The sequence below is a fragment of the Notamacropus eugenii genome, chromosome 1 (assembly GCF_028372415.1).
Source record: "Notamacropus eugenii isolate mMacEug1 chromosome 1, mMacEug1.pri_v2, whole genome shotgun sequence".
Taxonomy (NCBI): domain Eukaryota; kingdom Metazoa; phylum Chordata; class Mammalia; order Diprotodontia; family Macropodidae; genus Notamacropus; species Notamacropus eugenii.
This window is the reverse complement of record NC_092872.1, coordinates 407,618,106-407,628,651: the sequence shown is the minus strand read 5'-3', so window position 1 is coordinate 407,628,651 and position 10,546 is coordinate 407,618,106.

Genomic DNA, 10,546 nt, shown 5'->3' with positions numbered 1-10,546 from the left:
CTTCCTTCAAGTCTCTGCTCAAACATTGCTTCCTCTTTGTAATGTTTCTTGATTCACTTAACTAAAAATATTTTCTCCCTCCACAACTGTTCCTGGAATCCATTGTCAGAATCTGTCTTTTCCCTAATACATTGTATCATTGCTACCGCCACCAAGAAGAATGATTCAAGCAAAGATCATTCTCTCTGTCTCTGTCTCTGTCTCTGTCTCTCTGTCTCTCTCTCTCTCTCTCTCTCTCTCTCTTTCTCTCTCTCTTTCTCTTTCTTCTTCTCCCCCTACCTCCCCCCTCTTCTCAATCATTACATGTAGTAGGAGCTTAGTAGATTTTTGTTGAATTAATAGCAGTTATTTAATTTTCATAGTGATCAGTAAAATAACAAAATACTAAATTCTGTACCTCTAAATCTAGTTCTCTTTAAGTAGACTTCCTATGAAAATCTAAATCCACATATGTCCACATCAAGGAATTTAAAAGCTTATTTTTAACCCTTCATAGAGACCTCTTAGAGTCTAGGGTCTTGGATTAGTTTAAAGACAAAAACTTAATTTCTTCTGCTCAGCTGCTATTATAAACAGTGATCAAAAGGACTAGTGAACAAATGCAGTTGGCTGGATAGAAAATGCCTGTGATTTACAGGGGGACATTCAACCTCCCTGCTCCCCCTCGGCGTTTTGAAATCTTTTTGGTCTGTAATTCACTGGCACATTGGGGAGTGCTGATGAATCATAACATTTTGAGGCCTCAAAGAAAAGAAGAAGAAAAGAAAGGGAAAAGGAAACAGCAAAGACTCAGTGTTCTCCAGTTTAATACATTGCTGTGTGATGGGTTCAGGCTTCATGAATAGTCACAATTTACTTATCTTTTGGATGGATGATTTTAAATACACATTGGAGGTGGCTCTTGTAAAACTGACCATTTTAAAAGTAAGGCAGAACATCAGTGTCTTTGGTAGGAGCATTGTCAATTTCTTTCCTGTTGTCTATTGCCTGTGCAATAATACCTTCTAAAACCAATTTATTTCCTTGTGACTTTTTATTCTTTTGACTCACTTAAAACACTTTCATTTCATACTTTTATTTATGGGGTCATCGTAGAAGTAGTCAACATTAGTTTGTAAGTGAAAGAGTGTATACATGTTTCTAAGAGTGTATATGTGTACCACAAATGGGAGTGGAGAGTTGTGTTTCAAGACTCTCAGAGGACTTGTTTTTTATATAGAAACTTGTTACATCCCATAAACATTTGTTAATTACCTATTCTCTGGAGTGTGCTATGCCACAGTGCCAAAGAAGTACCAAATTTAGATAAGACATATTCACTCATGCCATTCAACTTAGGTCTAATAGAGAAAGCAAAGTCCTAAGAGATTTTAGAGGAATTCAATTTAATTCAAAATACATTCAACAAATGCTTGTTGTGTGTAAGGTTGATGAGAAAACAAAGATATAGTTAACGCAGCACTTCTTCATTGACTGAATCATTAGCTTCTCAGGGTTTTTATTTTCTCATTTTATAAAATAAGAAATTTTTACTAGATTATCTCTAAGCTTCTTCCAAACTCAGACTTTCTTTGATTCTGTGGTTAATTCAGAGAAAAGAAAGGCATAGAAAAAACTATCATACAAAGAAGAGTGTGTTTATAAGAGTGTGTTATAAACATGATTCAGGTCAAATGTTTTAAGAAATGTTAAAGGGAGAAATTCTTTTTTTTAGTTTGATAAGTTCTTGGAAGGCTTCATGGAAGAGGAATCTGGCCTGGTCTTTTGAAGGAAGGAGGAAACTTCATCAACCCTGTTGGGGTAGGAATGAAGAAAGATATTAATTCTAGACATGGAAAATGGAGAGGACAGCACGAAGATGGAGTAAAAAAGTGATTCAGTTTCACTGAAGGAGGTCAGGGTACAGGATAAAATAAGAGAAAAGCAGACTAGAGGTAGATAGCAGTGGACCCTGAAATGTCAGAATGAGGAGTTTGTACTGTATTTCATAGAAGAGAATTTAAAGCAAAGTGGGAATTCCCTAACTGTGAATTTGGTTCCCACTCTTCCTAAATTTGTAGTCATCAATGTTTCAGCTAAAGGATACCCAGAACGGGCTGCTGGCTATTTAATCTGAGCCTCACAGGGGACATCATCACACACCCAGCATCTGAACCTCAGATGTTCAAGCTCAGGAACTGGATTTTATCAGCCCATCCAAAGGTGGTCAGGCTCTCTTGGAAACTGATTTATAGCAAACTGTTAGTCGGTCAGTCAATAAGCATTTATTAAACACTTATTATATGCTAGGCACTACGTCAAGGCTAGGGATATAAAGAAAGGTAAAAGCACAGTCTTTGTCCTCAGGGAGCTCAAATTCTAATGGGAGAGTAACTGTACATCCAAGTAACTGTACATACAAACAGAAATAGTAGAATTAGTAAACTAGAAAGTAATTTCAGAAGGACAGTATTGGTGGAAGAGACAGGAAGGGAAGGACAAAGAGATTGTTTTCTACTCCTCCAGGCTAATACTTTAATTTATAGTAGGAAATATATCTAGCAAAGTCACCAATCATTTGTACAGGGCACTCTTCTTGTGGAAAGATGGCTGAACTTGGAATCTTAAAACCTTGATTCATCCTCCACGTGCTACCACTACCAGCTGCTACTCCACTTGCTCTTTGGATGACCTTAAGCAAGTCACTTCCCTTCTCAGTACCTCTGTACCTCATCCACAAAATGATCTGTAAAATGAGTTGATTGGACTAGATAGATTTTGAAGTCTCTTTCTACTCTAAACTTTAAAATACAGATAGTTATTTTGTCATTCCCACCTCACAAGGCTGTTGCAAAGAAAGCACCCTGTAACCCTTAAAGTGACATAGAAGTAGAAGTTTCTTGGTTGCTGTTGATGTTGCTAAAAGCCCAAGTGTGAGCATAGTAATAGAGCACAGAGACCTTGCTGTTTTGCAGAGATATTTCCATCATCATGGTTGCCTAATTAATTACCTTTCTGCACTGGGATTTACTGGTGGAAAAAAAAAAAAAACCACTGGCAAACTTGTTAAATGGGGTCTAATCAGCCTGTAAAAGGTTAAGAATCACGGATTCTCTGTGACCCATCCAAGCAACCTCAGGCAAAATGTTAGAATTAGAGGGAATGTTCCAAGTCCCTTTCTCCAAGTTAAAAATAAATGCCAAGACCAGTTTTGAAACAGAACAGAAATTACCTGCATTCACCGTGAATCCTAAGGGGCATTGGCATGGTAGGAGAAGGGGCAGGGCAGTCCTTGACTTTGCCTTGACTATTGGTGAAAGTTTGGGAGCTTGCAAGCAGGCTGTATGCATGTGAGTCCTAAGTGTTTATCACTAGCTGTCTTGAAACCTATATTCAGCTTGTGGAAGAGTGGAGGTTGGGAGGAGCCCAGCACTTGGGTTAGAGCTTGCTTGGAAGGCAGAATAATAAAAATGATTCCTGTTTAGAACACTGTGAAGTTTATAAAATGTTTTCCTCAAAATAACAAACATTACCCTTATATAAGTATTGCAGAAGAGGAAACTGAGGCATAGGAGAGAAGTGATTTGCCCAGAGTCAAACAACTAGTTAGCATGAACCTTTCAAGTTTTTAAGTCTAACTCAGGGATCACCTGATTGGATCTTGCTAAAGGTCCCTGGTCATTTATTTCCTTTATCAATATACACATAGACAGAGTGTGGAAAAGACACCAGACTGAGAATCAGAAGACATAGCTTCTAGAGTGAGCTCTTTCATTTACTTATTATGTGACCATGGAAAAATCAATTCCCTTTTCTGATCCTCAGCCTCCCCTTCTGTAAAACGAAATGATTGAACTATGGGCAACTAATTAAGAGATACTAATAGCTTTCAAAAGAATAGTTATAAACTATAAACAACCATTTGAAAACATAATGCAGTCACAAATAAGAGACATACAAATTAAAACAATTGCAAGGTTTCACCTCACACCCAACAAAGAAGATTTTTAAAAATGGGACTAGTCACTGATGGAGGGGCTGTGGCAAGCAAGGCATACTAAGGTACTATGGATGGAGCTGTGAATTAATCTAACCATTCCATAAGACAATTTAAAATTATGCAACAACAAAAATGCTAAATTGTTCATACTCTTTGACCCAGCAACCCAACTAATAAGTCATGTAGTTGGAAGAGGAGGAGGAGGTGGAGGAGGAGAAGAATGAGGAAGAGGAGGAAGAAGCACAACAGAAACAGTAATACCCAGCATTTATATAGATCTATAAAGTTTATGAAATATTTTACATAGGTTATCTCATTTGATCCTTACAACAATCCTGGAAGGTTGATGTTATCATTATACCCATGTTAGAGGTGATAAAACTTTGATTGAGGGAGGTTAAGTGACTTGCCCAGAGTTCCACAGCTACTGGACAAGTATTTCAGAAAAGGTCCAAACTTAGATCTTTCTGGTTCTAATTTCAACATGTACCATCTAGCTGTCATGTACCCTAAGGAGGTCAAAGCCAGAAACAAAAAACCCAATATGTACCGCAATATTCATAGTAGCAAAGAACTAGAAGGAGAGTAGCAGCCCATAGATTTAGCAAATGAATGGCTGAAAAATGGCAAATGTAATATAATATTATTGTATAGCAATAAATGATGAATATTAAGGATTCCAAAACCATAGGAAGATATGTATGAACCAATGAAAATAAAATAATCAGTACCAAAAGAATAATATATACAATGAATATTACATTGTAGATGAAAAGCTCACTAAAAGGAATTTGTATTCTGAAAAACCTAAAGTGTTTCAGAGAACAGATAATAAAATATAGCTCTCTCACATTATTCTACCTGGTCACCATTTCAATTTCTTTTGCTTAACTGTTTTTCTTTTCCTTTGTGGCAGGCAAGAATTAATTGGGGAGATGTACATCCAGACATAGTTGTTACATAAAAATTAGTCACCAAAACTAAGTCATTTTATAAATTTTAAAAAATAGAAATTAAATAAAATAAGGGGATTGGCTTCTGAGTTTAATTTTCTTTCCATCTCTAACATTCTATTAGTCTATGATTCAAGATGAGAAAATGTCATAAAAACCAAGCATACTCTATCACAAAAGTGTTCTTTGTGAATTTATTTTGACATGAATGGCTTAGTTTTAATTTATGATCATATTTCATAACATACTATTAAATGGTTTGTCTGCAATATTATGTTTAAAAATGAAGTCTTAGTAATAGGAAACCTTACCCTTGATTATTAAAAACTGAGCTGACAAGTGCTACAAGATTGCCTGACTTTGGTTGCTGAATTTTACAACCTGAGAACTAGCAATGGATGATTTGTTGATGTTCTATCACTGCATGATAATCATCAATGCACAAATGCTTACCTAGTGCCCAGAACTCCGCTAGGTGCTCCATTCTGCTATTTTCTAGTTGTGTGACTTTGGGAAACTGACTTGTCCTCTCTGAGTTTCCCTATCTTCCTTAATAAAATGAGGTAGTTACCTAAATGATCTCTAAGCTTTCTCAAGCTCCTATCATCCTAAGAAGTGCCAAAAGAAGCAAGCCACAGTCCTCCTGTCCACAGGATCCAATATGTACCAGAATATTCATAGTAGCAAAGAACTAGCAACAGAGTAGCCGTCCATAAGTTGAGTGAATGGCTGAAAAATGGTGAATGTAATACAGCATTGTTGTATAGAAAGAAATGATGAATATTAAAGAATTTCAAATTAAATCTGTTCTAGTCTTTGTAAGGTCCTGTCCCTTCCAGCTCTAAAATCTTATAGATAAAAACCATCTTGCCAATAACCAGGTTATTCCCTTTAATTTCCCTAATAATAATAATAATAATAGTTTGCATTTCTATAGCACTTCAGGATTTACAAATCACTTCCCTCAAAACAATCCTCTGAGACAGATAGTTTAAATCTTATTACAAATGGGGAAAATAAAACACAGGAATAGATCATAATATCTAGCTCGGGCAGGGACTTTAAACACAGAGTTCAATCTCCTAATATTACAGATGAGGAAAGCAGGCACACAGCAGTTAAATGTCTTGCTTAAGGTAAAACAGATACTTGCTTGCAGAGCTGAAATCTCTACCTTGGCGCTTTGACTTTAATATCAGAGAGACTGCTTACACCACAAATGCATCTTGCTAACTCTTGTCTTAGCCAGGGACTAGGCTTGAAAGAAATTTATCATGACTTTATCAAGGTATGGAATATAGTTCAGTTTCCTCTCAGTGATGCTTTAGAACAAGCGCTGAAAATAGCTTCAAATTGAGAGTCTATCTGATTTTGAGCAAGTTGCTTTAACCAGTCCGGTCCTCAGTTTCATAATATGTCAAATGTGTGCATTTATGTGTGTGTGTGTGTGTTAGAGAAAGAGAGAGAGAGTGATAGGGAAAGGAGAGTGTACTAGATGACTTAATATTCCATTCCAGCTCTAAAATTTATGATTCTTATGATCCCATGGTATACTTTAAAGGTTCTAGGATTCTCCTACCAACATTAATGGCTTATTTCCTTTTGAGTTCTAACCTCCTTGTCATAGGACTTTGACAAGCTTTTGACCCTCCTAAGCCTAGCAAGAAAAAAGTCTTACAGTCACATCCAATTAGGCTGTGGTTTGGTGAAAGGACCAAATTCAGCAAAGGATAAGTGCCTCCAACCCATTTTCCCATTTGAAATTCATAGGAATTTGGACCTAAGTTCTAACTATAAGCCTGAGACTTCCTCTGCCCCTTCCCACTTGGATCTTAGTTTTGTATCCTGGAGAATATCCAAGTATAGAAAGTAATTGTTAGGAAAACATAACCTGACCATCTTTTACAATTTCATAACACAATCCCTTCCTTTTCTTTTTCTTTACAGAAGAGATCATATTCTATTGTTTGTGTTCCCCCCCCTCCCCATCCATTCTCTTTTGGGCTTGTCTTTGTTCTTACTGCTAGGCCAAAAAAAAAAGTCAAAACCTGAGAAGATGACCCAGCAGCACCATAGTGGTCAAGGATATATATTAGTATCATTTACTGGATTTACAGTTTTCCAAATGAAGTTTACTTGGCAGCTATTGGTATAGGGCAAGTGTTCCATTCCCAAGTATTTTCCTGCCATTTCAGTGACCACTGTGAAATTTCATACATAGAGGCTCATAGGTTTTTAGAATTAAGAATTTAAAAAAAAAAATACTAGTTCCACTCACTTATTTTACAGAAGAGGAAACTGAGGCCAAGAGGGAAAGGAAAAGCCAGAAAGCATCAGACTCAATTGAACTTCTCAATCCAAAGCCAGCGCTATTTCTACCTCACCCACCATGTAGATACCATAAATTTCTCTGTCATGCATTTAGAGTTAAAGGACCTGGGTTTGAATTTTGACTTTTCCTGATTACTACCTCTATGATCTAGTGCAAATCACTTAACATTTCTTGACTTCTGCTTCCTAATTTGTAAAATGAGAGGATTAGATTATATGACTTATAAGGTCCAACTCTAAATCTATAATATCCCATCTCTGAAAGCTCCATACAACTGTTTTCATATCTTCAACAGAATTATCTAGACCAATGATGCCAAATTATCACCCTACCCTCATCCCCAATAGTGGCCAGGCTTGATTTATTTTTAAATTTACTGATTGCAGGCCTAGCCAAGATAGCAGGGTACTTAATGAATAATTTGTTGAATGAATGAATGAATACCGACTATTTCCTTTCTCAATCAGGAAGCTCTTCTAGGACTCTAAACATTTCTTTAAACAGACATAGAAGGTGCCAAACTTGTGGTCATGTGAGTCCTACACAACTTAAATACTGGTAACAGAAGAATGGGGGAAGTAAAAGAAGGATTGATTTCACTGGTTTGTGAGTGGAAATAAAACCACATAAAAAGCCTCCAGCATCCTCCTAAGCCAACACAGGTACCTTTACCCTCAGTAGAACTGTCACTGGCAGAAAAGGTCCCTTTGGTGCTTTCCTGCTTGCTTTGCTCTTTACACTGGGTGCTGAGGTGTAAGTTTAATTATTAAAAAGCCTTCCCGGTTGTAATGTTTCCAGTTCAGTTCCTTTACTGGGTAAATCCCTTAAACGTGTTGTCATTCCTTATTTATTGATTGCAGGTATTTGGGGTGTAATTGAGCAAGGCGGTCGTGGCCCAGGGCAAAAAGTGGCGCTACATGAGCAATTAAATCTGATTAGACAGAGGCCTTTAAGATCCAGCTGGGTGATTGATAACCGAGACCAACATTCCTCAATTGACTTGCTACATCAAAAAGGAAAAGGGCTAAGCCGAGAAATGCTTGGGTCCGACATGAGAAATAGCAATGCAGCTCTGCAGATTAGACTTGTAAAGGAGGTGAATTAAAAGGGGGATGGGAGAAATGGGGGGGGGGGGAGGGGACAGGGTAGGAAGCTACTTTGCTTGCCCGGGGAACTACGCGTAGGTGTCTTTCTTTTTGGAAGAACACAAAGCTTTGCTGTAATCGAAGAGAAATGACCAGTTTGGTGCGAAACTGAAGCATAAGACAATTTGGGAGGGAACAGCTTTGTTCGGCTTGGGCTGTAATTCCCATCCTTCCAAAGGAGCCCAGCGAAACCCATCCCCGGGGCCAACAGCTTTGGGGCCCTTAAAGTTGCTGAGTTTTCGTTTGCTGGCTCCAGATAGCCTCTGCAGTGTCGAAATAAAGTGAAATCCTCACCTCAACAAGTTGAAGGACAGAAGTAAAGGGTCTTCCTCTCTCCGTTCCCTACCTCCTCCCCACCCACAATTTATCAACTTGATGGATTTGCCTATTCTCCAACTCAGAGAAAAGGGAAAGGAAGGGGGACACACGAGGATAGTGATTGTTAAATAGGAAAGCTATTTTTTAAAGAATCTTCAACCGCCTCCCCCAACATAGACACAGATGCACACAGAGACACACAAACACACGCACGCACACACAAGTAACAGTTCTTTCTGTCCTCTGAGTTGATAGATATGGGCCCTTCCCTAACCTGTTGCCTCGGTATCTCAGCTGTAGGGATTGGGGACAGAGAGGACGGGGTGGGAGCACGAGACCAGGAGAGTCTTCTGCTACCGGATAGTAACAGCAGCTGATCGTCCAGTAGCTGATCGTCCAGCAGCCAGGCGAGGGTCCTACCCTTAACTCAAAGAGGGATGCATCATTTTCCCGTACTCTTTAGTGAACTCAGAACTGAAAAGGAGAAGAGAAAAGGGAGAGCAGGGGAGAGAAAGGAGAGGGAGAGGGAGAGAGGAGGAAAATGTTGCCATCTTATTTACAAGTCCACTCCATCTACAGGGGCCAAATGAACTAGAACCGAATTGCTCCCTTTCCCTCAAGTTCTGGGAAGATATGTTTTTAGTCTCAAGTGCCTCATTCCCACTAGGACACAACTAGACCACTCTACCTGGTGCAAAATTAAAACACGAAGGTATTGGATGCCTCTCCCACAGCCCCTCCGTCTTGTCTCCGAAAGGAGGTTTCCCTGGCCTGGAAAAGATACTCAAACCTCGACAATGCTATACATTACAAGTGCGGATACTGTGTGTGTGTGTGTGTGTGTGTGTGTGTGTGTGTGTGTGTGTGTGTGTGTGTGTGTGTGTGTGTGTGTGTGTGTGTCCCCTGCCCCGTTGCAGAGCGATCTGAAGGCCTCTGGGCCAGCGAGCAGTTTCTCTATGTGCTGACTTTACAGAAGGATCAAAACAGCATGAAAGAAATCATAGAGAGAGGGAGAGAGAGAAAACGTCAGCAGGAGCCGGACTTCTAAAAACCCCTTCCGCCCCATAGGCTTCAATATTAAAAAACCCCCTAGGAGCCGCAGACACTGTATTAATTAGTGCAACCACCCATGAAAAGCTGGGTTCGGAGAGGCATTCTTTGCCCTGTGTGAAAAACCACCCCCAATAAACAATTGTTAAGTTGGCCTATTGCCGCTGGTAAATTGCACAGCATTAAAAAAATAATGCTTTTCATATTAGGCACTAATTAAAGGTTGGGACAGCTTTAAAACAAGAGAGGGAGGGGGGAAATCAAAGAAAATATAAAAATGTTCTTTCAAGAGTTATGGGAGGTTAATAAAGTATGTCTGTTATAGTGAGCTACTTTGCCCCTAGCTACAGCCAAACTGGAGCCACGGCAATTGGGTCTCAATAAGATAATGATATTCCTTTCTCTGCTATTAAAAGACTCCCAGTGCAAACTTAAAATGATTTATTTAATTTAGGAAATTATGAGGTGTAACTTCAAAGCCTGAGCCGTTAGTAATGGAAAACACCAGGTTGTTTAAAATTATAATAATAATTGTTTGGACGACTTGGGACATCAAAGTGTTTGCTTCAACAAATAAAAGCGAGCGCTAAGGAGATAGAATGAGAGAGCAAGCGAGCGGGGTCCGGCGGAGGTGGGACCGGGCTGGCTTTGTTAGCTTACTGCCTATCGGAGGTCGGGAATTTCGCAGCTCCTCCGCACCCAGCTTTGATGTGCGGGTGTTCTGAAATTAACTATATAACTTTTATTTTTCTATTTTCCCCCTCTCTGT